Source organism: Pteronotus mesoamericanus, unplaced genomic scaffold, assembly GCF_021234165.1.
Source record: "Pteronotus mesoamericanus isolate MK-2021 breed Mesoamerican mustached bat unplaced genomic scaffold, CSHL_Meso_final contig_163, whole genome shotgun sequence".
In the NCBI taxonomy this organism is placed as follows: domain Eukaryota; kingdom Metazoa; phylum Chordata; class Mammalia; order Chiroptera; family Mormoopidae; genus Pteronotus; species Pteronotus mesoamericanus.
The window spans coordinates 12,783,186-12,808,220 of NW_026555064.1; the positions used below are offsets into that span (position 1 = coordinate 12,783,186).

The 25,035-nt window shown below is 35.6% G+C and overlaps 1 pseudogene; it reads right to left on the bottom strand.

The window, feature by feature from the left end:
* Positions 1-502: 502 nt before the first annotated feature.
* On the bottom strand, positions 503-621 carry LOC129062815 (uncharacterized; annotated as a pseudogene).
* Between the last annotated feature and the right edge of the window lie 24,414 nt (positions 622-25,035).

A 25,035-nucleotide genomic window follows, 5' to 3' on the forward strand; every position in this document is an offset into this window, starting at 1 on the left:
TTCCCTGGAGTCTACCATACCACTTTTCCTCCCAGAGAGAAAACTCAATTCAGAGTTTCTTATTAAAAAAAAAAAAATCTCTGAGATTTCCCTGTAGAGAAAGACCCTGCCTTGGGAAAAAGCCCCCAGTCAGTGTGAAAAGTCACATGAACGCTCTGTCCGGAAATTTAAATCACATTTCTGGGGGGGAAAATGGAAAGGCATATTCTATTTAACACAGCAATTCATAAGGAAAGGGAAAAGATTATGTTTTGAAGAGATTTTCAAGTCTATATGTTTACTTTTGATGACTTATTTTTAAAGAGAAGTAGAGCAATAATGAATTTGAATTGTTCTTTGTAGAGATTGTGGCTAAAGATATAAAATATATTATGAGATTATTCTTTCATCTTGAATAATTAAGTTGAAAAAGATCAGATCATACAATTAGAGAATTCAGTGTGATTAAATTGAATACATTATGGAATGTATGTTTTACTTAATTTTAATTTTTTGCTGGAATATTCTCTAAGTCTATATAATGGCTTGTCTCACAGAGGAAAGAGCACCTATAGGTTAGACCTTGCTACAATAAGCTCAAATTGTGTTAGACAGTTTTGATCACCTGCCAGAGTATTGCTTGCAATGAATGTATATTTTAAAGGTAATATTTACTTTCCTTTTTAATTTTAATCGCTATAATCCATAAACATAATTAATAATCCTGTTACACTTGGTTACTACTGCTTTGATCTGGATAATGAATTGTTTAAATGAGAAAGAGAGAACTCAGGGAAATAAATGTAAATTGCTTCTCTACTCCATGTTTAAAATGGTGTAGACATTTTAGATCAGAGTGCATCCCTAGGAGGCTACGTGAATTCCTGCGGGTACCTTAGCCTCCAGTTAGACTTAACTGAGCTTAAGCCATATTTGAAATATTATGGAAACCGAAGGTGCTCCCCCGGACGGAAATATCACTGCCCTGTTCCACAAGCAGGGACATCAGGGATCCTGACAAGCTCTTTGAAGGATGGAGATGAGAATTCGGGATTACAGTTAGGGACAGAATCTGTATTTACCAAGCTTGAAGCTTATCCAAACTGAAGGGATAATTTCAGAATTACATATTAATATCAAGTATGAAAGTACTCTTTAATTGGAATGAGAAAATAAACAAGTTTTAAATTTTGAAAAGCAAATACCACAAGTATTAAAAACATCCAGGAATAACATAACATTTTGATCTGTATAAACTTTGATTGTGTTATTACATGACAACATAGCAGAAAAACTGATCAGATTTTCCTCTACCTTGGTTTGTTTAGAAGGGTGGGAGGGGCAGGGTACTTGTCACTGGGATGGCCAGAGCTGGTTGGTATGTTAACATGTTTCCGTTGTGCACCATCCCTAAGCATGTGGGTATCAGGGTGATACCGTAGCAACCACGTGAATGACAGAAATATATCCCAGAAAAAAAATCCCAGACCAGAAATGTGTACTCAACTTTCCCTTCATACCCAAAAAGCCAACAGCTAATACAACGACATCGGACAAGAGGGGTATGATGGAAAGGAAGTAGAATGGACAAAGACAACTGTCTTATTCATTTGCTATTAAAATTAACTTACTCTTACATACTTTAAAAGAATAACCAACCATATTGTAAGCAAGAAGCACCAAACCTCAACTTTCATTAACTTCAAAGTAATCCAGTGCACTACCCTTGGTTAGCACATTTTGAAAAAAAAAAAACCAAGCAGCTGGTATGGTATAAAATAAATAATAATTACAAGGAATGATCATTCAAGAAAATAAAGAATGAACCCGGTAGTAAAATGTTCTCTCTCCACATGCTATGTGCTCTCCTATTTGTTACGACCTTAAACTTTGGGTTTGAAAGTTTGGGCACTTAAACTTTTGGTCTGAAATGAGTTTATTATATGATAATTTATATAACAACATAAGAATTATATAAGAACAGATGCATATAACTTTCGTTATCCTTTAAACCATTCCCCACACACATATAAACTCATGTAAAGATGAAAATCAAGGTAAATCAATATAAAGGTACGTAAACTGATGTTGATATAGACACAAATTTGATAATACTGAAAAGAGACATACGGCGTGGTGAGCACGATAGGGGTCTGTGCAGTTGTAGGGATGCGGTGTTTCAGTTCCCGTGGTGTCATCATTGCTTCCATCCAGAACCATTGTTTTAAGTTGTAGTTTCTTTCCTCCATTTCATTTTGCTGACGTAGTCCTTTACGTCGTACGCTTATCCACAGCACGGAGAGTTATAAACAGCAATTAGAATGCCTAAAATCTCTACTTCTCCAGGTAGGTAGGGCTGAAAACACGAATATGTATTTTTTTAAAGTGAATAAATTTTAAGAGTTTTATATATTTAGGATATTTTTAAGAGTCCTAAGTTGATTTTTTTATTAGGATTTCACTTCTCAGCAGGAGGAGAGCGAGTGAACTACTTTGATACCTACCCTGGGATTGCATTAAATTCATGTTCATGTTTTCCTTGCCAAATGCAAGACTCTGCCGAACTTATTTTTATTTAGTATTTTAATTTACTATGTCATAATTATTTTTAATATTTTTAAAAATTAAATGTCAGTAGTTTTTCTTAAACAAATAATGCTACATATAGGATCAAGTTCAAAAAATTATAAAATAAAAATACCCTTCTGAGGTCCATTTTTATGTTGTTAATAGTATCTTGTTTATTCTTCTAACTAAATTTCCCACACTTTGAAACAAAAGGAATGAAACTATACACACATTCTGGCACCTTAGTTTTGTTTCTTTTCTATTAGAGATATTTTTATCTCAGTAATTTTGGTGATTTTTATAAGAATTTGCACCCAATTGTACAATGTATAATAGAAAAAAATAGTATTTTGAATATTACTTTATGTATTGAGTCACACAAATTCATTCACTTATGAATAAGATCTCTATTAGCTGATTGCCATTTATTGTGCTTGAGGATATTGGGATTTGCCTTCTGTTTCCACGTTCCCCATCACTTTATACCATCATACTGTTGCCTGTGGAAACAAGGCTCCTCCACGGGATGAAGAGGAAAGCATTCCGAGGACCCACACATGGGAGACTGCGTGCGGCAAAATGGTTTATTTGTGTGAAGGAGGCCTCTGGGTTTCTGATGTCCCATCTCCCTCCATCTCACCAGGGAAAATGTCCAACCGTGTCCTCAGCAAGGCCAAAACAAGAGCCAATGTCCAGAGTTTCTGCTTCACATGAAAACTCGGTCCTTCGGAGCCTACAGGAGGCTGCTAAGCGGTCTCAGTGCCCACCCAGGTAGCTTAGTGGATTCCCGGCTGCTGCGGTGAAGGGGTCCACCTGGCTGCTGTCCATGCGGCTGCTCAGGCCACAGGGCTGTGGAGAGAGAACACGGGAGCGCATGGGGCAAGCGCCGGTCAAGAGCATGAGAGAGCTTTCTGTTTCCCTGAGGTTGTATTAGCTTGGGTTTGAGCAGGCCTGGTGCTTTCTCAAAGAACCAATCAATTTCTCACTCTTCTGTGGTCTTTTGATAGGTTTACACCTCCTAGTTAGACTGACAGGCCTCTACGGTCAAGCTCCTCCCCCCTGTGCTCCCCCAGAATTCAGTACTGGAGGGGGAAGGGAGGGGTGCGAATTCCCTTGACTGAGCAACACTGCGATCCCCCGGGGTATGAGCTGTAGCTTCCTGGTTAAGCAAGCAGGCTCATGCTCCCCTGTTTGTTAAAATTAATGTCTAATTTCCTTTGCTTCTATTTGTATTAATAATTAGCAAGCTAACTACTTATAATAACAATATTTCTACATTCCAGCAACTCAAATAATCTTTGTAGGAAAACACAAAGACATCTCTTCGTTTATAGGCTGACCTTATTTTATAGGTGGCTTTTTTCACTGAGGAAGTCCTTAAGGCTCCTTTGGTTTTTCCACTGAAAACAAGTGTCTCTCACAAAACTAACAAAATGGCAACTTCAAAATCCCTGGATATCCACTCAGCTGTTTTTAGCTTCTGTTCTATTTACACTGATTTATCTAGCATGGCATATAATTAGTTGTTTGGGTTATCGAATAAAACCTGCTTGTATTTGATTATGATTCAGAACACATTATTTATATTGTCATATGAAGGCGATTTCGGGAGAAGGTGCATTTCAATTCCTTTTTACTGAGAAAAACATGTACAAAAAATGCTATGTAGCCTTTCCCAAAACACGGTAAATTATCTGCTGTTTGCTTAATGAAAACATTATGTGTTTTTAATTAAAAATAAATATGCTTAGAGAGTCCTCTTAAAATGCACATAATCCATGTAATAAAATCTGCCTATAGAAGTTTTTCACAGCCTAACTTAAAGTCCATGTTTATGGAAATTCTCCTCTTAAATTTGTTAAAAAGAATTAATTTATATTTAAAAATGCACATGGTATATATTGTACGTTTCATCTATTTGTAATATTAGACACAGTAGATATTTCAGGGAGAGCAAAACAAGGGGAGGTTGCTGGAGGTATAAGTGATGGATTTATTTTCTTCCAGGACCAAGGTTTCAATACACAGCATCACTTTAGACAGTATAATGTTTCACAAAATCTAAGATGATACGCTTGCTCCTTTCATTGTTCTCTACTGCAGTATTCTGCTCTGTTTGTCAGGTCTTAAATTGTTCCTGTGATTTTTAGTTTTTGTCTTTCAATCTCTAATAAAAATATCCCCCAATTTCAAAGTAACTGAAGTTAGTTTTATTTTAGAAACAGCAGCAGCACATGAGTAGACAAGACTTGTACACCCATCTTGAAGGCTGATTTTCAGCCGCAGTGAGCCCAGAACTTCTAATTTCAGTAGAATATTGTATAAAAGTTGTAAACACGAGACCAAAACTTGCCTTATAATTTTCCATACAGGGTTTCACTAACAAGTCACAAGATAGTGTAGGATTTCATTTCTGTAAAAGTATTTCATTTCTGTATCAACACCTACCTTCATTTGGGCTCAGTCGTCTACCTGGTATGCACGCTAAGTGTTCTCCAGGTGCTCATGCCAGCTCCGTTGAGACAGGGGTGCTGACATTAATTGCTTTAATGCTAAGCCTAATTCAGCTCTTCTAAAGGTCAGGTGAAGACTCGCTAAAAGTATGTGAAGACTCTATGGAAGTACTAAACTCCTGCAAACTACTGTAGTAAATTAGTTAAGGTTTGACAGTAACTTAAAAAAAAAAAAAACCCCAGAAAATAAACCTGGTCTGTTAGAGTTTTCGTTTAGAAGACTGTTTATTGTTGTGCAGTTTGGAATGAGACCAGCTCCCAAAATTTTTATTGGAAAATCTGATTTAGAATTTTTAGCCCCGATATTATTTCTGCATATGAAGGAGATATTACTAGTCTTTTATTTAAAAAATCCTGCATTTTATAAATTAACGTAAAAACTAAGATAAATTTGATACCTTGGCATGGTGAGCATAAGGGTAGTCTATGCTTCCTTTCTCAATTTTGCTATTGCTGCCTGTATTACTTGCTAATTTCTAACTCATCCAAAGGTATCTGTTGATAAACAGTCTAAGAACTGAGATCATCCGTGGACTCTACTTTCTCACACAACTGGATTTGTCCCTAAATGGAATATTTTCTACAAGAATCATGTTAATAGTTTAGCTCATGAGTTGATACATCGACCAGTTACTTGTATACATTAAAGTGCATATAAGGCTGATTATGTTAAATTTTCTTTTGTAATAAGTAATATCTGCTGCCAAAGTGCAATGTCACTTTGACTGTCTGGGATTAGGCACACCTCCTGAATAGTTCAGAAGCAGGGACACTCATGGGTAAGATCACCTCTATGGTTAATGACTGATTGGAGGTGGTAGAATTGGATGTGAAAAGCAGGAAATGGGGGGCACACCTTTCATTTGGTTAGAATCATTGATAAGCATCAAGAAAAATTCTGATTCTAGAGAAAGAAAAGTTATGCCCAGGACAGTTCCCAGATTCATTTTTCTGCACTCTGCACAACAGATCCCACCCCGCCCCCCACCAACCGATGTAACATTATGTTGACTTTCATATGGAACAGTTTCTCTGTAGTGCAGATAAGGAAGCGGTCCAAATAAGGAAGTAGTCCTCAACACCAGTATTTTTTTTCTTTTTGTTTTTAAAAGCAAAGTTTCTATAGCCTCATACCGACAGAAAATAGCAAGAAAAAATATCTGCAGAATCATTCATGGTGTCCAGGACACGGAAATGACAGAAGTGTCCTTTGATAGGTATCACAAATGGCTGAAGAGGATGTGGTACATATATACAGTGGAATACTGCTCAGCCGTAAGAAAGGGGGAAATGCTGCAATGTGTGACAACATGGATCGACCCTGAGGGTACCATGCAAAGCAACATGAGTCAGAACACGTTAAGAAACATATGGTTTCACTCATATGTGAGATATAAAACTGAAAGCAGTATGAACAAACAAGAAAAACAAAAATAAACACAGGTTACAGTGGGCGGTTACCAGAGGAAAGAGGGGTGGTAAAGGGGGTCCAATGTGTGCTGACAACGGAGGTGTGACTTCAGGTGGTGGGCACACAATGCAACATACAGATCATGTGTCGTAGAAATGTACACTTGAAACCTATATAATTTTATCAACCAATGTCACCCCAATAAACCTAGTAAAAGACGAAGTAGTCTCTGCTGTCAGGACTGATGGGCAATTTGTAAGAACATTATGAACAATAGGCTGCTTTCCTACCCCTATGCACTAAGCCAAGTACTCAAAGCCGTTGAAACTGTTCAAGGAATAGAGAACTTGCAGGTGTTACACACAGAAGCAATGATCACTGCAGTCCTTGTACCCTCTGACTCCAACCCAAACAATCTCCCACACAGCAGCAGAGGAGCTTTATGGTGACTCCTGTTCAAGAAGAAGGTTCTTAAGTATAGCCTGGGGGCACAAACCTTTGGAAAGAAGATTAGTAGGCAACTTTTAGCCTCATAGTTAAACCTTTATGGGTGATTCTACCTGAAATTTGGCTTCTGTCTAGCAATATCTTGGAGCCCTTCAAACACCTGTGTGCCTGAGATTTGCAACAAGGCACCACTGCCGTTTTCAGGAGAAAAATCATGCCAGCTGTTTTGGAATTGGTAAAGGATCCCTTTGAGCCAGAAAGAAGGCCAGGGAATGACTGAGAGGGAGGAAGCGTAAAATCAGGCTTCGGAGTCACGCTTTCCGTGTCACAGGGATGGGATTTGCTTTCCCAGGGTTGTCTTTTTGAATTCCTCCTTGAAATAGCAGCCGTACTGAATTCTGATGAAACGACACCTGTTTCAACCCCAGGGCAGACTTCTGGGCAGTAATCCTTCTGGATCCTGTTTCATTCAAATCTGCTGAATAATTAGTGAGCTGATTTTCATTCCTATGGGCAGTGCTGCTCTCTGATTTGAATTGTTTTATAAGGTAATTCTAGAATATAGCTTCTAACAAATGAGGTTCAAGTTTAACCATACAACTTCCTTTCCAAATAGTATTGAGAGAATACTTAATTTTATACTTTTTATGTAATTAAAAATAACAAGCCCACATACAATGCAACAGTTCCATTATATGCTGCAAAGTTTCTGCTTAACTATGGCAAAAAAAAAAAAAAAATGTAATCTAGGCGTCTTCTCAGACCTAGAGATGTATATTTCGTATATTTTAAATCTCTCTCTCTCCTTCCCTCCCTTCCCTCTCCCCCTCTCTCCCTCTCTCTTTCTTCCCCTCTCCATCCCTCTTCTCCTCTATCTCCCTGCCTCTCTGCCTCCCTGTCCCTGGGAATCCACTGCATCTGTGTGTTCAGATATCCCTATACACCAAGTAACATTGTTGATTTTCTCTTCTCTTCTAAACATAGCTACTGTATCCATACAACATAACACAAAAAACTGGTTAAGCATGTAAAACGATTTCATTAGCACATTACAAGAAGCCATAATATATAAACAAAGAAACACAAAGAAAAAAGCTCATGCTGCAGTCAGCAAGAGAGGGCAAAAAAGGCCCAACAGGAATCTGAGCTGCTACTGAAATGATCTTTAATGATATTTTCTTCAAAATAAATTACCAAATGATTTTGTTTTAAAGTCCGGTATTGCTTTTCCTCATTATTTGACATGAAACTTTCAATTTTTTTTCTTAAATAGAGGCCAAGATGTAATAAATGACACAAAGAAAATAGGAAAAAAAAGTCTATATCATATATCTCTTTATCTCAAAGAGACAGTGGACACTTTTTGATATGATAGCTAAAAAATAAGGTAACCCTAAATCGCTGGTCGCTTTATTTGATACATAAAGATATAAATATGTTGTTAAATCCACATTATTTTTTCTTCCAAAGGTATTCCAAACTTATGTCATAAATTTTTAAAATATCAAAAAATAAACACTGTATTTCTATAATAACAAAAGTAAAACAACGATGCTCTTCAATAGGGCGAAAGAAAAAGGCAGTTCTCTATTAGAAACAAAATTAATCTGTAGATAAAAACACCTGAAAATCAGTCTGTCATAACCATTTACTTATGATTCAGAAACAATGCAGATTAATCTTTTGTCTCATAAAATTTTAATAAGCAATACTTTCATTGGTAGTTTAATAAAACTTTCACTAAATATAATAATATTTCCCTGGAAACATTTCAGTCATTTTGCACCAATTTTTAATTAAATTAGTCCATAAGGATGGAGAAATATATCAGGCCTGTTATAAATTTTAGAACTTTTAACATTATTGGTATAAGCATCTAATGAACTCAATGGATATATTAAAATTTTACTCTGTTAAATTTTCTAAATGATCTTAATTAAGATTTTTATAAATCTAAAACATAAAAAAATATAGTAATAACAAAGAGTACCAATAAACAAAGGGAAATTTTAAAGTTACTTATTAATTTTGCATTTGTGTGTTATGTTTCCAAATTGTTAATTAGAGTGTAATCAGGGTTTATGGATGTTTAGAAATAGGCCAAGATGAGATGAACAAAGTCCTAACCGAAATTATAAATACTAAGGCAGAGTTTACATATGGGATCTGGGTTTAATGACTGTGGGAAAATAATATTGTTAAGTTAAAAGTAAACAAAATCATACATATCCAAGCATTAGGATAATAGCTATAATAAGTAGTTTAATGATAGATTCATTAAAAAATTCAAAGTAATTGTAATCTAAGAATGAGTCCAAATGAAGATAACTTTTAGTATTTACAAAAATATATACCTTTCTCTTTTATTTATTTCTTCTGTGCAATATTTTAAAATTTTCATCTTTAAATCACTATAAAATGAATACAAGGCCCTGGCTGAGTAGCTTGGTTGGTTAGAACACTGGCCTGGCTGAGTTTGCAAGTTCCATCCTTGGTCAGGGCACACGCAAGAACCAGCCAATGAATGCATAAGTAAGTGGAACAACGAATCAAAGTTTCTTTCTCTCTCTTTCTCTTTCCACCCCATTTTTTCCTCTCCAAGTTTTTGAGGGGAATCTCACTGCATAAATATTATAGTTCTAAAAATATTTTGTATTATTTAGTTATTTTTCATTTTATTTTTCTAAACTCCAGTGTAGATATATTCTTCCATCAGTTTTATTAATTTTCTCTCTCCTAGCTGGGTTTAATCTGCTATTAAATCCATCAATTATACTATTAATTTTAGATACTCTTTTCAGTTTTGTAATTTATGTTGGATTCATCTGATCACTCAGTTCCTGAAATCCTTAGTTGTAGATATTTAGAAGTAATAATCTCATCATTTCATTAGCTTTATCACTGTATATCTGTATTGCCTATTGATTTTTGGAAAGATATTGTCTTCCCTTATGGCTTTTTTAAAATTATGTTCCAGATATATTGTTCTCTGTGCAACACTTCTCTGAAGATTTGAAACATTATTTTTACATGTTAATTGACCATTTATGGTTATCTTTAAAATGGTTATTCTGTAGATGTATCTATTAAGCAAACCAACTCATTATATAAAAATTTTATATTTAAAGAACTGTGTAGTTGTCACTGCTTTGAGACGCTGTAGATTTCTTAATTGTTAAAAGAGTGTAAAGATTAAAAACTCAGAATTTCATGGCATGCATAGTGTTCTATGGGTGTTAGTGAATACTGATTAGCAACTGCAATAAAAGGGAAGAGGGTAGAAGAGGTTGTCTGAAAATATTTGGATAAGCAAATTTAAATAGACTTCTTTAATCACTGAATTTTTTTGAAATATGAAGATGGGAATGAGTGTGATAAGTTTGCAGAGAAGCATAAGTTATCAAATATTAATATAGTTGCCAACATAAAAATTTACATTACTTGATCATCTTATAGGATAACATTCCATGCTGTAAATTGTTGGGTATTAGACAAGAAGAACTTAAAGTAAAATGTATCTTTTTAATTGTGTGAATTGTAATGATTGAATTTAAGATCAAATAGGGAGTTGTTAGCGACTGTCTTCAAGTATATGAATAGTTTTTCAAAGGAAGGTACTAGCCATCTGTTCTCTTGCTCCACAAAGAATAAAACAAAACATGTGAAACTTACATTTGAGAAAGGGAGATTCAGGTTAGATCTAAGAAACAACTTATTGACGTTAAGCATCGCTTAAACACAAAAATGAACTTCCAAGGGAATTTGCATAATGTTTTTTTCTGAACATCAGTAAGAATAAGCTAGAGAGAGGCTCACATTGTTGCCCCACCTGAAAGGACAGCACTGGATTACAAAGCCTCTAGAGACACCTCCCATTTTATATAGATGTATAGGACATGGAAGTGGCAGGGAGAAACAATATAGTGCAAATGCAGCGCTCTGATTCAAGAGTATACTCAAAAACCTTGGCAATAAATGGTGCTGGGAAAGTCACAACGATGCATGCAAAAGAATGAAACCAGACTACGGTTTATCCCCGTGTACAGAAATGAATGTATTATTTCAAAATACATCCAATGTAAGATCTAAAACAATAAATTACACAGAAGAAAACATAGGTACTAAACCTATGGACCTTGGTCTTAGAGAAGATTTTATGAATTTGACTCCAAAGCCAAGGGAAGTAAAGGGAAAAACAAATGAATGCAACTATAACAAACTAAGTAGTTTCTGCACAACAAAAGAAACTACCAACAAAACAAAAGGGCAAACAACTGAATAGGAGAAGGTATCTGCAGCAATAACTCTTACAAATGGTTAATATCCAAAGTATATGAAGAACTCATAAAACTCAACACCAAACAAACAACAGTGCAATTAAAAAATGGGCAGAGGATATGATCAGACACTTTTGCCAAGAAGACATACAACTGTACAACACATATAACCTCACTAACTAGTAGGGAAATGAAAATCAAAACTACAATGAGATACCTTTCACCTCTGTTAGGATGACTATTACCAACAGCGCAATTAACTAGTGTTGGAGAGTTTGTGGAGAAAAAGGCACCACCATTCACTGCTGGGGATATGAAGGCTGGTATAACCACTATTAAAACAGCATGGACGTTCCTCTAAAAATTAGGAATAAAGTTGTCCTATGACCCAGCAATCCCTCTTCTGGATATCTTCTCAAAAATGTTGAAAATATTTATTTGCAATGATATATACACCCCTATGTTCATTGCAGTGTTATTCACGGTGGCCAATATATGGGGGCAACCAAAGTGCCCTTCAATAGATTATTGGATAGAGAAGATGTGGTTACATATATACAATGAACACTACTCAGCCATAAGAAAAGATGAAATACTGTCATTTGCAACAGCATGGATGGACCTTGAGACTATCATACTGAGCAAAATAAGTCAGACAGAAAACTATGAAAACAATATGCTTTTACTTAAATGTGTGATGTTAACTGAATCTCATAGACAAAACAGATGATGGTTACCGGGGAAAAGTGGGGTTGGGGGGAGTAAAGAATAAAGGGGGCCAAATATATGGTAATAGAAGATGATCTGACTTTGGTGGGCACACAATTCAATGTACAGACCATGCATCATAGCAATATGCACTTGAGACCCTTATAATTATATTAACCAATGTCACCCCAATACACTTAATTAAAAATAAAAGAAAAATAAAAGAACAATATTTAAAGGGAAAAAAGAACTAAAATAAGAGAACATTTTAATAAAGTTTTAAATAAAATATATAGTTAATAAATTTAATGCTAACATATTAAATTATTATCACATACTCTCTAGAATTTCTGCATTTTAATGTTTCTATTCACACTATTTTATTTTAGCCTGTTGCTATTCAGTCTCTTAGATTTTACAATTATGTTTCATTCTTAATAAACTTTAAGTAGAACTGACATGTAGTAAAATGCCTACATCTTAAGTCTACCTTTCAGAGATTTTCAGCATATGCCCATTTAACTATGGCACACACAAAAATAGAGAACAGCCTTATCAGGCAAGAAAGTTCTCCCACACCCCTCTTATCATCATTCTCCCACCTCTAGACAACCACTAATCTGAGGTAAATCACTATATCTTCATTTTGGCTGTTCTCATGGCTTTATATATGTTATTATTTGTGTCTATTCATATATTACATATAATATTCTGAATATTATATACTACTTGTGCCATCTTGTTTTCCTAGCACAATTGTTCGAAATGTGACCATTTATTTGTATTTGTGGTGTATCTTCTTATTACAGAGCAAGTTTATTGTTCTTTTCCTGAACATAAAAAAAGGCCACAACTTAAAATACTTAGATATTTATTTGTAATTTATAAAAGTCAATTGCACACTTCAGGAGTAAAAATTGGCTATACTAAATTTCCTCACACATTTTTATTTTAAAGTATTTAGGAGAGGGAGGATTTAATAGTGCCTACACAGTATTCTCCTTCAAATTCACTCTTGCAGTATTTGAATTGTTAAGGGAGGCTAAATAAGGAATAGCTAACAGTTTTAAATGGGTATAAAGTGCTATGTAGGTATCAAGTTTAAAAATGAATCTTTGATGTGCATCTTCTTTTGATTTTTGTAATTAATTTTAGCTTTTGAAGTTATTTGGCATTTAATTTGTCCACAGAGTATAAAATCATGCATTAAGTTGAAGATAGATCCATATTTAACACAAACAAGGTCAGAAGATCAACAGGATTAGAGACAAATGTTAATTTCAAATGTATAAACTCAATTTTATTGGGGCTTTTAAACCAACTAGCACATTTGTCACTAATCAAAGGTTTTAACTTAATCATTGGAGGCCGTAACATGCTCTTCAATTCTACCTCTCTTAGGAGACAGACTAGCATTTATTGTCACACAGTTTGAACAAAAATCTACAGATAAATCTAAAACAGAAATAAAGAGACACTAAGCTATTTCGACGAAAACTTTACCCCTTTGAAGTGAAGAGCACAAGGAACTGAGAAGAAGCTAGAGCAATAGCTTTGAATCTACCCTTTCTGCAGGAAGAGAAAGGGGAGGGGTCCCATGGGAAAGACCCTTCCTGGTCATTAGATGGTAATAGGATGCCTGAAGGCCATTCAAAAGGAGCAACACACTGCACACACAGGGGCAGAATGAGAGATGCCCAGGAGGCCGTAGCCCCGGGGGGTTCCGTATGGTGATCTTCCTTGTGACATTTTCACATAAACGTCCATAGACAGAGAAGTAGCAAAAAGACATTTCTTCATTATCAATCCGTTCGACTAGCTTCATTATTGAATTTGTCTGTCATATTTTTATCTCTCTAATTATCAGCCAGTTAGTTAAATTTACAGTTGAAAACACAGGAACCAGTTTTGCTCTCAACATACTGATTAGGTCAAAGTCTTTAGATGTTCTATATGGCTACATCAAAATACAAGAGAGTAAAAATGCAAGTCAGAAACTAATGCACATTGTCTTTTTTATCATGTAAATACCCATATGTAATGTGTTATTTTTAAGAAAGGATATTTCTTAATGCTATAAGAGAGGATTTGTTCAAGGTAAGACTGCTTCAAAAGATCAACAACTGATGCTCCCAATTGTCAATGCTCTGAATTTCTGGAAGTGCAATCATTAACGCTCCAAGCACTCTTCTTGCTTCCTTCACCTTCTGACCTCCCTGGCCCCTCACGTCCTTTCCTACAAATTTCGTAATAGTTGAAAGATACTCTCAGAAACACTTTGAATCAAGTAGTGTTCTCTCCAGTGAACCAATGCTTTTATCATAAAAATACATTTCAAAATTCTCCTTAAGGAACAGGCATAATTACCGCTGCCAAAGAAATTAATGTTCTGCATAAAATATGATATATAATGGATTTCAGCGGGGCTGGTATCTTGATTGAGACTGAGATACTTCAGAGTGACATTACAAAGGAAGCTCCAGAAACATGCTTCACTTAGCAGCTACATTTTCAATTTCCTTTTCAAGTATTTACATTTATGAATCTTGCAGAAAACAATAATCCTGCTTACATTTGCAGTGAGATCTTTTATTCATTAGTTACAATCAGTGAACAACGTTTTATGGTTTCATCAGCCACTTGCATTTCCTGAATAAATGAAAAAGAGTACAAATGAACAAACAGATAAATATAAATGGCACCAGAGGAAGTCATTTATTAAAGAATAATCATGGATAAATAACACAAGAAATGCTCAAGGCTGCCCAATGAGTTTAGTTGAATATGTTAGTGAATAGCAAACATGTAACTACTTTTCTATACTTAGTTAGAGAAACACATTCAGGAAAGTGAGATTACCCTTTGGTATTTCTTTTAGCTTTGTAGAAAAGTCAAATTTTGGGGGACTTTTTTTGTTTTTAACACCAAAAATATATATCTTCTCAATCTTAAAATTTGATTACTTTAGAACATTTCTTACTTGGTATATACGGAATTTCTCCTCTAATTAAAAATTTCTGTGCTCCATAGATCTTCTTCCTGAGACAATATTCTTTCTAAAAGAGACAAATTTAATTATTGTTAAATTGTTCACAATAAATGTATTCATTCTAAAATACAAATATTGACCAATATATTTTTAAGTATTTTATTTACTTATTTTTAGAGAGACGGGAAGGGAGCGAGAAAGAGAGGGACAGAAATACCAATGTGCTGTTACCTCTTATGTGCCCCCTGACACTAGGGACCTGGCCCGCAACTCAGACATATGCCCTGACTGAGAATCGGACTAGTGACTCTGGTTTGCAGGCTGGTGCTCAATCCATCGAGTCACACCAGTCAGGGCTTACCAATATTTTCAATATCTTTTCAGGAAATAAATATGTATTCATTTAAATGTAGGCCACCAGAATTAATTATATGTGTCCATAACAAAATTGTAACCTCTAGAATTTAATCTTTAAAGTTAAAATTATTAATTCAAAGATTATCTTTGTCTCACTGATATAAGAAATAAAGTCTAGACTGTAAAGATAAATATGGGAAATTCAATAGAAGTAATAGTTGACAATATGCTACATTGAATACAAAATAAAATAAGAAGTAATCTACCACTATCATTTTATGTATTATGTGACAAACAAATTTTCTTACATAAATGAATAAATATATGCAGTATTTACATTCTCTGTTTTTAAGGTCAAATTTTAAAAATCTTGAAAATATACTCATTGGATTCAATATTAAGTATTTCAGTACTGCATCCATTTACTAAACAAGATAATTCTCTACATTTTACTCCACTTGCTTTGTTGCATATATCATGAGCCCCTACTTAAATGCATTCCTCACACAAAACAGGAGAAATCCACTATTAAAATAAAATGATACTAAAAACTCACTTGTAGTCAAATCACCTTAAGTTTCATTGAACTTGGATGTAATCAAGGGGAATGCACATCAGAGGAAGAATAGAGCATTTTGGTTAAAAGTAGAGAGAGGATTGCACTGTAATTTCAGCTTATGGACGGCAGGTCTAAGGAAGGTTAAGGAAGGGTCCAATTCTGGAGTGGATGCTGCCAAGAAATGGGTGCAATTTGGCAATTAGGAATCACAACGTTTTGGGCTGGGGGAGGACCAGAGCTCACAACAGGTCTACCACTGGTAGAGATGCACTTACAAGATATGTTGGACGAAGAATATAATCATTGCTGAGGTTGAAGGGTGTCCTCATCTCTCCTCTGATTCACCACAGCCACAGGGTGGCCTGCCTGGTCACTTTCCCTGGTCTCTGAACACTGTTTATGTTCAGCTGGGAACTTCAAGGCCTTAACTGCCAGATGCTAAGGGCCATTGCTTCACCTTCTTAGGGTACAATTACTAAGTACAAGAAAAATATCCCAAGCCCTTTCAGACATTTCTTGTTATAGACATGTTCTACATTATTCTAATCAGCAGTAGAAACTAGTCAAACCAATGAAATTTTTTTGGCTTGTGAAAGTCCAAGAGTCTTCACTTTGCATGTAATTCAAGTCTGTACAAATATCCATACAAGTTGAAACAGTACGAAGTGATCTTACTTTAAATGGAGATATTGAAATTGTTCTGTAACTTTAAAAAATCAAAATATTAAATACTCTTTTACTGTTGGTTATAAATATATAGTGAAATAAAAATAGTTAAACTAACATTTATTTAGTACAATGTGATTTAAAACATTACAGACAATATGAATTAAAATTTAACTTAATAAATTAATTTCCTTTCTTTGTAAAAATTTATCAAGAGTAGTTTGAACAGTGAATTTGTTTTTTTCTTCTTATAGAGTGGGAATCTTTTCTATGCAAAGGTGAATAGTCATACTTCTAAGATTGTATCAATTTCTAACATTTTATCCTTTGTGCTTTCAAAGTTATGAAGTAGTTTCAAAAGTTTTTATTTTTTTGCCACTGTCACTTCCTCTGTGACATATTCATTCTTTTCATTACAGTCCCTTTCCTTATTTATGTCAATAATGTTGCGCTCACTAAGATCCTGAAGCTGCACATTGAGAGCATCTCCAACTGCAGCCGTATCACATTCTCAGGGGTTGTGATTTCTTCTATAATTCTGTTCACATTCCATTTGAATTTCACCTCTAGCGTCATCAGTTTTTGTTTCTTTAGTGCATGCATAAGTGGCCAATTCCCTCTTGATTTTTCATATCTGTGACATATGGGTTAGTCACTAGAAGACAAAAAGTCAACATAACCATATACATTTGACTACCTGTGTATGAACTAATGGCCATGTGTTGACGAGTAATAATAGACTTTGAAATAAATGGTGTGATTGGTCTCTATGACATTACACATCTGTCAGTAATAATGATTTACCGATTGAAGTCTTTGTAGTGAATTTTGTCCTTTATGTACTTACTATTAGTTAAGTGCATAACTAATAACACGGTAACTAAAATCTGAATCATTTAGTTGAGAGGCTGGTTTTGTTCAACTAAGTCATGGTAACTGAAATTCATGCTTAACAGTATCATGAAAAATGAGGACTATCTGTATTAGATTTTCCAAATCCTCTAGCATTTGGTGTGTTCTTCAATTATTTTTGAAAAAGTCACCTATGATCAATGACTTTATATATTATAATTATGTTTATTTCATCAAGATGTAAAGAAAGTCACTTAAAATATTACACTTGCTTGTTCATTATTATGAAAGATTGTGTTTGCTAAAAATTATATAAAATTAAATAAAATCAATATTACAAGTTATAGTACCCCACATATTAAGATCTTACGGTGGGTCTAGGGTTGATGAGTTGAATGTCCTGATGTCAATATAAATAAGCTCACGTTTCTTCTATTTTTCCCTTCCTACTATTATAGCTGCCAGCTTTGTCCTAAGGTTCATACCTCTTAGATGAGTTTCCTAAGGCTGACATAACAAATTACCACAAAATGGGTGGTTCAAAACAAAATAAATGCACCCTCTCACAGTTCCAGAGGCTAGAATTCCAAAATCAATGTGTCGGCAGGGATCTTCTCCTGCTGAGACTCTAGGTAGAAACATTCCTTGTCTCCTGCTTGCTTCTGGTGTTGCCCTCGATCCTTGGTGTTCTTTGGCTTGCAGCTTCATCTCCGCCAGCCTCTGCCTCTGTCATCACATGGCATCCTCCCTGTGTGTCTCTGTCTCTTCTCCTCTTCTTATAAGACACTAGTCACATTGGATTAGGTCCCATCCAATTCACCATGACTTTATTTTAAATTGATTATATCAGCAAAGGCCCTTTGTCCAAATACGGTCACAGTTACAGGCATGGGGTGTTTAGGGTTTCAACATGTGTTTGGAGGACACAAGCCAACCTGTCAAACCCCACAGGATCACAAAGTACCTGCCAGGAATTCTGTTTATCTCATCCAGACACAGTTACCAGATAAGACACCAGTGTTCCCTTTGTTTCTCTCTCAAAACAAAGGAACATCTCCCAGAAATCCCCCCCAAAAATTTGTCTTTACCTGATCAACTAGATTATTTTATATACTTTTATCTGTTTATGATACTTAAGGGAAATGGAACTTGATAGCTATGCATGTATCCAGTCTCCTTAAAACTTGTCGCTATGCCTGCTAGAGAGCCTCCACCCCCAGGAGGAGGAGATCATGGGAACCTCTGATTTGATGCCAAGTCGGGCAAAAGCTATGGGTAACTGGGGGACTCATTACTTGCTATCAGCATCTAAAGTGGGGCACAGTCTTGTGGACGGAGCCCTTAATCTATGGTATCTGATGCTATGTCCAGGTAGATTGTGTCAGAATTGAATTAGTTGTAGAGCATCAGCTGGTATTGCAAAGATGGCTCAGTGTGGGCAAACCTTCCACGCACTTGGTGACCAAAAGTATCAGAAGGGAAGTGTTCTGGATGAGTAGTATTGGAGAAACACAAGAAAGAAAAGCATAGTAGAGGGAACTGGGTTTTTGTTTGTTTGTTTTCTATACAGGATATAGAAAATTGAAAGTTTCCCAACATGCCCACATATTTTGTCTGTTTATGAAAGACTTCCCTCTTATCACCACCCAAGCTAATTCTTACAAGGGTGATAGACAAGGTCAAGTGACTTTTCTGTTAGGAACACACTCCTCAGCATTTTCTTGAAGGACCATCCCAAATGCATTCCTTCTTCCTTCAACCTTCACATGTTATTTCAGTCAGCATCGATCTCTCCTAGGAGGACATCGGCCTTATTTTATTTATTATACATCTTGGTTCTTGGTGATATTTGAAGGTTGAGTTTCTAGAGAATGGTCTGTGAAAAATGACAAACTCATGTATAATTTATTGTATGACAAGACGATTAGGTGCACCTCATCTTGAATGCGGGAACAGGGACTCTTTTGTGGACACAGGGCCTGGGGAGGCACTTTGGGTTATGACAGGTGGAGAGACTTACAGTGGAAACTGCTGAAAAGGGAACATATGCTGGGGAACTCGGAAGCGTGGCTCCTAGATGCTCAATATACACACTTCGGTAAAGGCCCTTTAAGAAGAAGAAACTACAAATCTGTTGTCAACATAATACAGGCCTTTAGAATTTCTAGTTTTCAGTTGAGTTGCCTAGATTTATTTATCTAGCCTTTTCCCACCTCCTCTTCAGCCACCCTTTCAACATTGGTTCTTTTAAGTTATTAGAGATGTTTCATTTTCCTCAAGCCACAAACTTCTTTTTAACAGGCACTGCAATGAAAGTTGACTGAATAACTTGAAAGAGTTACTGTTGTTTGGAAAATATTCCAAAGACTTTCTTAGTGTATTTATATCCTCTGAGAATTAATATAATTTACCCTCAGACTTTCAATATAAACAGCTAAAAATGAAATAGGAAGCTACAAAGACTAATACTATGAGTTCAAGAATATATTCTAATTTTGATTTACTATTAAACCCCATTCTTTCTACTGCTATTAATATTGTGTATATCCATTACATGTGTGTGATAGAGGAAGAAACTTTATATTCATGAATTTCAAATTGCAACTCATCGAGAACCCATAGATTCACAAGGGAAACTGCTGTAAGCCCAGCTCTTTCTAGCGGGCCCACAAATAGCACTGTCTTCTTTAATGGTCACTCCACATAAGGTATGGAAATGCAACTATTCCCCAGAGTGCCCTATGGTTAGGCATTCAAATGATATGCTATAAAATGGGCCATATTGGCCCTTTGTTGCAGATCTTTCTTCCTTGTGATAGAGTTGGTCAGGAGTCCTTACGGATGTATTATTTTTAAAATCCAGACACCGTATAGAAAGCATGAATACAAAGTATATAGTATACCCTATTAGAATTTTGAAAGATTTAAGGAGCCAACACCTCCTCAGAAATATAGAAATAGGTAAAATACAAAAACTACATTAGGTGGTTGATGATTTTTTCTACATTTAGCATTATCCAAAGAATTTGCATAGGATGCACAGAATGCTGTGAAAATTAAGTCAACTTTATAGAGCATACAACTATTATTAGCATGCAACGATGGAGAACATTTCAGTACTCAGTCGATTCTTCTCTTTTTTAGTTCCCACAGATACTACAGCCCTTTATGAAAGTAACTAAATCACTTGATAAGGCTCTAGTCCTAACATGCAAAATATCTACTGTCTAATAACCATTTAGAGCAGGGCTTGGGGAGTTCTGAGGAAGAAAGAGCTTTTCCTTAGGTAACACCTGCATTTAGCATTAAGGAAGGGGATCCCTGACAGTGTCCAATGCCTTGGCCACTGAGCTAAGTGTGACGCAGAGCAACGTCCCTGGCAGGAGAAGGGTTGAGCGAACACTGGCAAGCAAATTTGCCTCTGGGGAAACCATACCCAAAGCCGGAGTCGCTGTGTGAAGTAATTTTTGTTCAGATACCCGGGGGTAATGTTATACAATGGGGGTTTCCATTCGAGTACATTTCTTTTTTACCTTACAGAATATTTTAGTTGAAATTGAATTAAGTCACAAGGAAGAATGCATTAAATAATACTAGTAAACTTTACAAATATTGTACCTGCAAAACTAACAATGCTATTCAGTGTAATTCTGATGTTAATGCCCCCATTCTCATCACCAAGAATCTGGACAAAACTTGTCAAGCATAATTCCATGAACTGCCTTCTTTCTGGTCCTGTAGAGCGTCACCCTTTCCTCGTTCCCTCAGTTCGCAATAATCTTTTGATTTTCTTTTAAAAACAATTAAAATCAGCAGTTAAAAACAGCACTACAAAATCTACTAAATAAAAAATCTTTACTTTTCTGCAAAATAATTCATACTTATTTTTGTAAATCATAAAATTCATAAAACAATATAAAATATATTTATATATTCTACTATACAGACATAAGTGTTATAAACAGGTGTTGAATATCCTAAATTGTTTTAAAAGTTTCTTCGTGAATCTCTTCTTTAACTACTATTAGTCCACAAACTTCAATCATTGCATTTTTTTCAGAGACGTTTCTGTCTCTTCACCTTTCTCTAGTTCCAGCTACTGTTGTTTCTAGTAGACAGTAAGCAAATTTAGGCAGTGAGTTCCAGCACATAAGGCAGGAGCTGTCCTTTAGGTATATTCTATAAAATGCCGCTGCAGTTGCTCTTTACCTCGACATTCTCAATCTGTGTGCTAAATCAGTGCTTTATTCTGGTTTCCTTCTCAGTTTAAGTGGCACTGTTTATTGAGTTCATATTCAGCTTCACCTTTTGGTAGGAAAAGAATAAATTGAGGTTGAGGATAGCCTGAAAAAAAAAACAACTCTTAGACACACAGAAGTCATTGATTTTGTGTTACTTCATATGTCACATAACACATTATCAAACATCCCTGCTGGCTGCAGCAGCCCATGACTCTGACATTCAACGATTTCATATCTGCTGTGTGAAAAATTCATGAACCCTCTGCAGTACATTTGCATATCTACACTTTTGCCATTGCTATCCCCACAGTATAAAGTTGCCTCAATACAGAAACCTCTGCATAGGCCTCCCATTTTGTGTGTGTCAGGAAAATAAAAATGTGGTTTGTTTGTTTCTTTCATACTTTTAATCTAATTACTTAGGTCACATTTAACTAACCTAACTGAGGTCGTGGAGAATAATAGACAAAGCTAGACACTTAGACATATGCACTATCAATAGGAAAGCAGCAGTGTTAAACATGTGAGTTTGGGAAGAGGAGTCTCTCGTTCTTTTATTGTGACATAGGTTACAGGTTGGACAATAATCAGGGATGCCATCTTTTCCTGATGATATGAATTCTACAATATCATTGGTATTATTAATTTTGGAGCATAAGTGATACCTTTAACTTCAAAGCTATAGGGTTCTGGATCATTAAAGTGAGCTCAGACAGTTTATTAGGTGAATTAAAAAGAGACGAGTCGATAATGGGGAAAGAAGAGGAAGGGACAAGTCAAGGAACGTGAACAGAGGACCCGTGGGCATGGACAACAGGGGGCTCGACTGTGGGAGTGGGGGGCGGGGCAGGGGAGAGCACTGGGGAAGAAGGCAGGACAACTGTCCCTGAACAACAATAAAAAATTATTTGCCTTTAAAAAAAGAGAAGAATCATTCATATTTTGTGGCACTTTACTAACTCGGTGTATTGACTCAGTGTATTTGAAGAAAGTAAGGAAATCTACATACTTTAAAATATAGTGCAGAATTTAAATCCAAGATAGGTTACTGAATAAAAAAGATTTCATCTATTCCAGCATCTAATGGAACTCCTAGATGACACAAAGAAAAAAATTCGAAGTAGCTATTAAAAGCAAGAGAGATAAAACCAGCAGATGAGAATGATAAAAATTCTTTGGAAGTTATAAAGCAGAGGGAATGAAGACAGAGCCCAAGGAAAGTGGGGAATACAAAATTCAGTACAGAGGAAGGGAAATAGCTCAAAGATCAAAACCAGTGCTCCTAATCAACAAAAGAAACAAGCAAGCGAAATATAACCAGAAACATTGAAATGAAGGACAAACTGACAGTAACCAGAAGGGAGCAGGGAGGGGGATAATATGGTGAAGGAGGGGAGGAGTCGTCAAGGAACATGTATAAAGGACACTGGACAAAGCCAAAGGGGGGTAGGACCGAGGGCGGGAGGTAGGGGTGGGCGGGAAGGGGGGAATAGTTGGGGGGAAGGGGAAACAACTGTACTTGAACAAAAACAGCAGCAACAGCAGCAACAGCAGCCGCGGCAGCAGCAGCAGCAGCAGCAGCAACAACAAAAACAGTGTTGCCAAGACCCTGTAGTTCAGTTGTTTAGAGCATCATTGTTATATGCCAAGTTTTCAGGTTCCATCCCTGGTCAGGGAACATACATTAAGCAACCAATGAATGCATGAATAAGTGAAACAACAAATTGATGTTTCTCTCTCTCTGGGAGAAAATCAGCCATGGGAGACCACCCAGGAAATTAAATAATGGAGTGATGATGTCTGGTTAATTAATGTACGTATTAGAGGAAAGGAATAGTGTCCTTACCTCTGAAGCATTCTTTTTTTTAATTTAAAATCCTTACCCAATTGTATGATTGAAGTTAGAGGAACAAAATAGACGTTTTCAAACATAAAAGTTGACTATTAAGAAACTCTGATAGAATTATACATAAATGTCCTTAAGCAAAATGAAGGATAATTCCAAATACAAGGAAGAAGCACTGTTGAGTAAAGAAACATAGGAAATTTATGGTTAACTAAATTAACCCTGAAAAAAATTAATGTATCTTTAATATTTTAAAATGTGAATTAGTATTTAGATGACTGCAACAAATTATAGCGGCTAATTTTAAAAGGTTTGAAGCAAACACAGAAAGGAAATTATACTTTGAGTAAGAAATGGAAGCTCTAAGCACTCATCTTCAAAGGAAATCGTAAGTTTATAGAAAAACATGAAGCATGTGTTGTTAAGTAGTGGTTATAAAGAGCAAAATGTACACAAACGTATATACATAGATGTATACATCTGTATTGCAGACAAAATAGAAAGTTTTAATTAAAAAAATTTTGGAAAAGATGTTATATGTGTGAACTCATCTTTCTCTTCAATATCTCATACACATAAAACAGGAAGCAGAGATAATGAGGAAAAACTCAAGGGACCTGGGAAGCTAAAATTCAGTAAAAATAAAGGACATAATCCAAAGATCAAAACGAGTTGTGAATCGTAGTTCCCTTCCTGCCTCCCTCCCGTTTCCTCCCTCCCTTCCTCCCTTTCTCCATCCCTTCCTTCCTTCCTTTCCTCCTTCCTTCCATCAACCATCTATCATCTACACATATCCAGAGTAGTATATATTGAACTTTAATCAAAGCTATGTATGTGAGAAAGAGAAATGTGAAGTCTGTGGGTGAGGAATATGACAGGACTTTATTTTCTTTATATATATATCCAATTGTTTGAGTTTTGTTTTATAACTATTGGCATTGTTTCACATATTATTTTCATAATACAAATTAGAGTGTAGTGTATATAAGTGTTAACTATAATTTAATATTTTGCTCTATATTGTTAATATTTTTAATCTCTTCTCCAGTTTGTATGATTAATTCTGTGCATTTGCAGCCATAAAAATGTTTTGTGAGAATATGCATTAAAAACGCATCTTTTTTACTGCCAGTTTAGGACGTAGGTTGCTTATAAGCTAAAAAAAAACCTGTGTCTCCAGGTAAAATATTGTCAGTTCTGTGGGTGTAGAGGTTTTAAATGTAAAAACAAACAAACAAACAAACAAAAACTAATACTTTAATAAACAGCACCACAATACTGGTTTCAAGCAACATGATTTAAAATGCATTTGGTGTTTTTATCTTTACTGTTTTAAAAATAAGTGCCGAATACCAGTTAACTTTGTACAGCTCACTCTTTCATTCTCTGTTTTCTCTGGGTCTCAGAATGTCTATCTGCTTACTTGTTATAATTCCTCATGTGACTAACTTGCTTTATCTGATACGCAGTCTGCACATGGCGATATTCGTGGGGAATGCACTGAAAAAAATCCGGACTCACCCTCCCACCCTTACGCTACGGAGCCTTTCAAATAACATGACAGCCAGAGCCAAAGAACAATACAGCAGATGCTCAGTCTTAGAAATCAACAATGAGGAAAG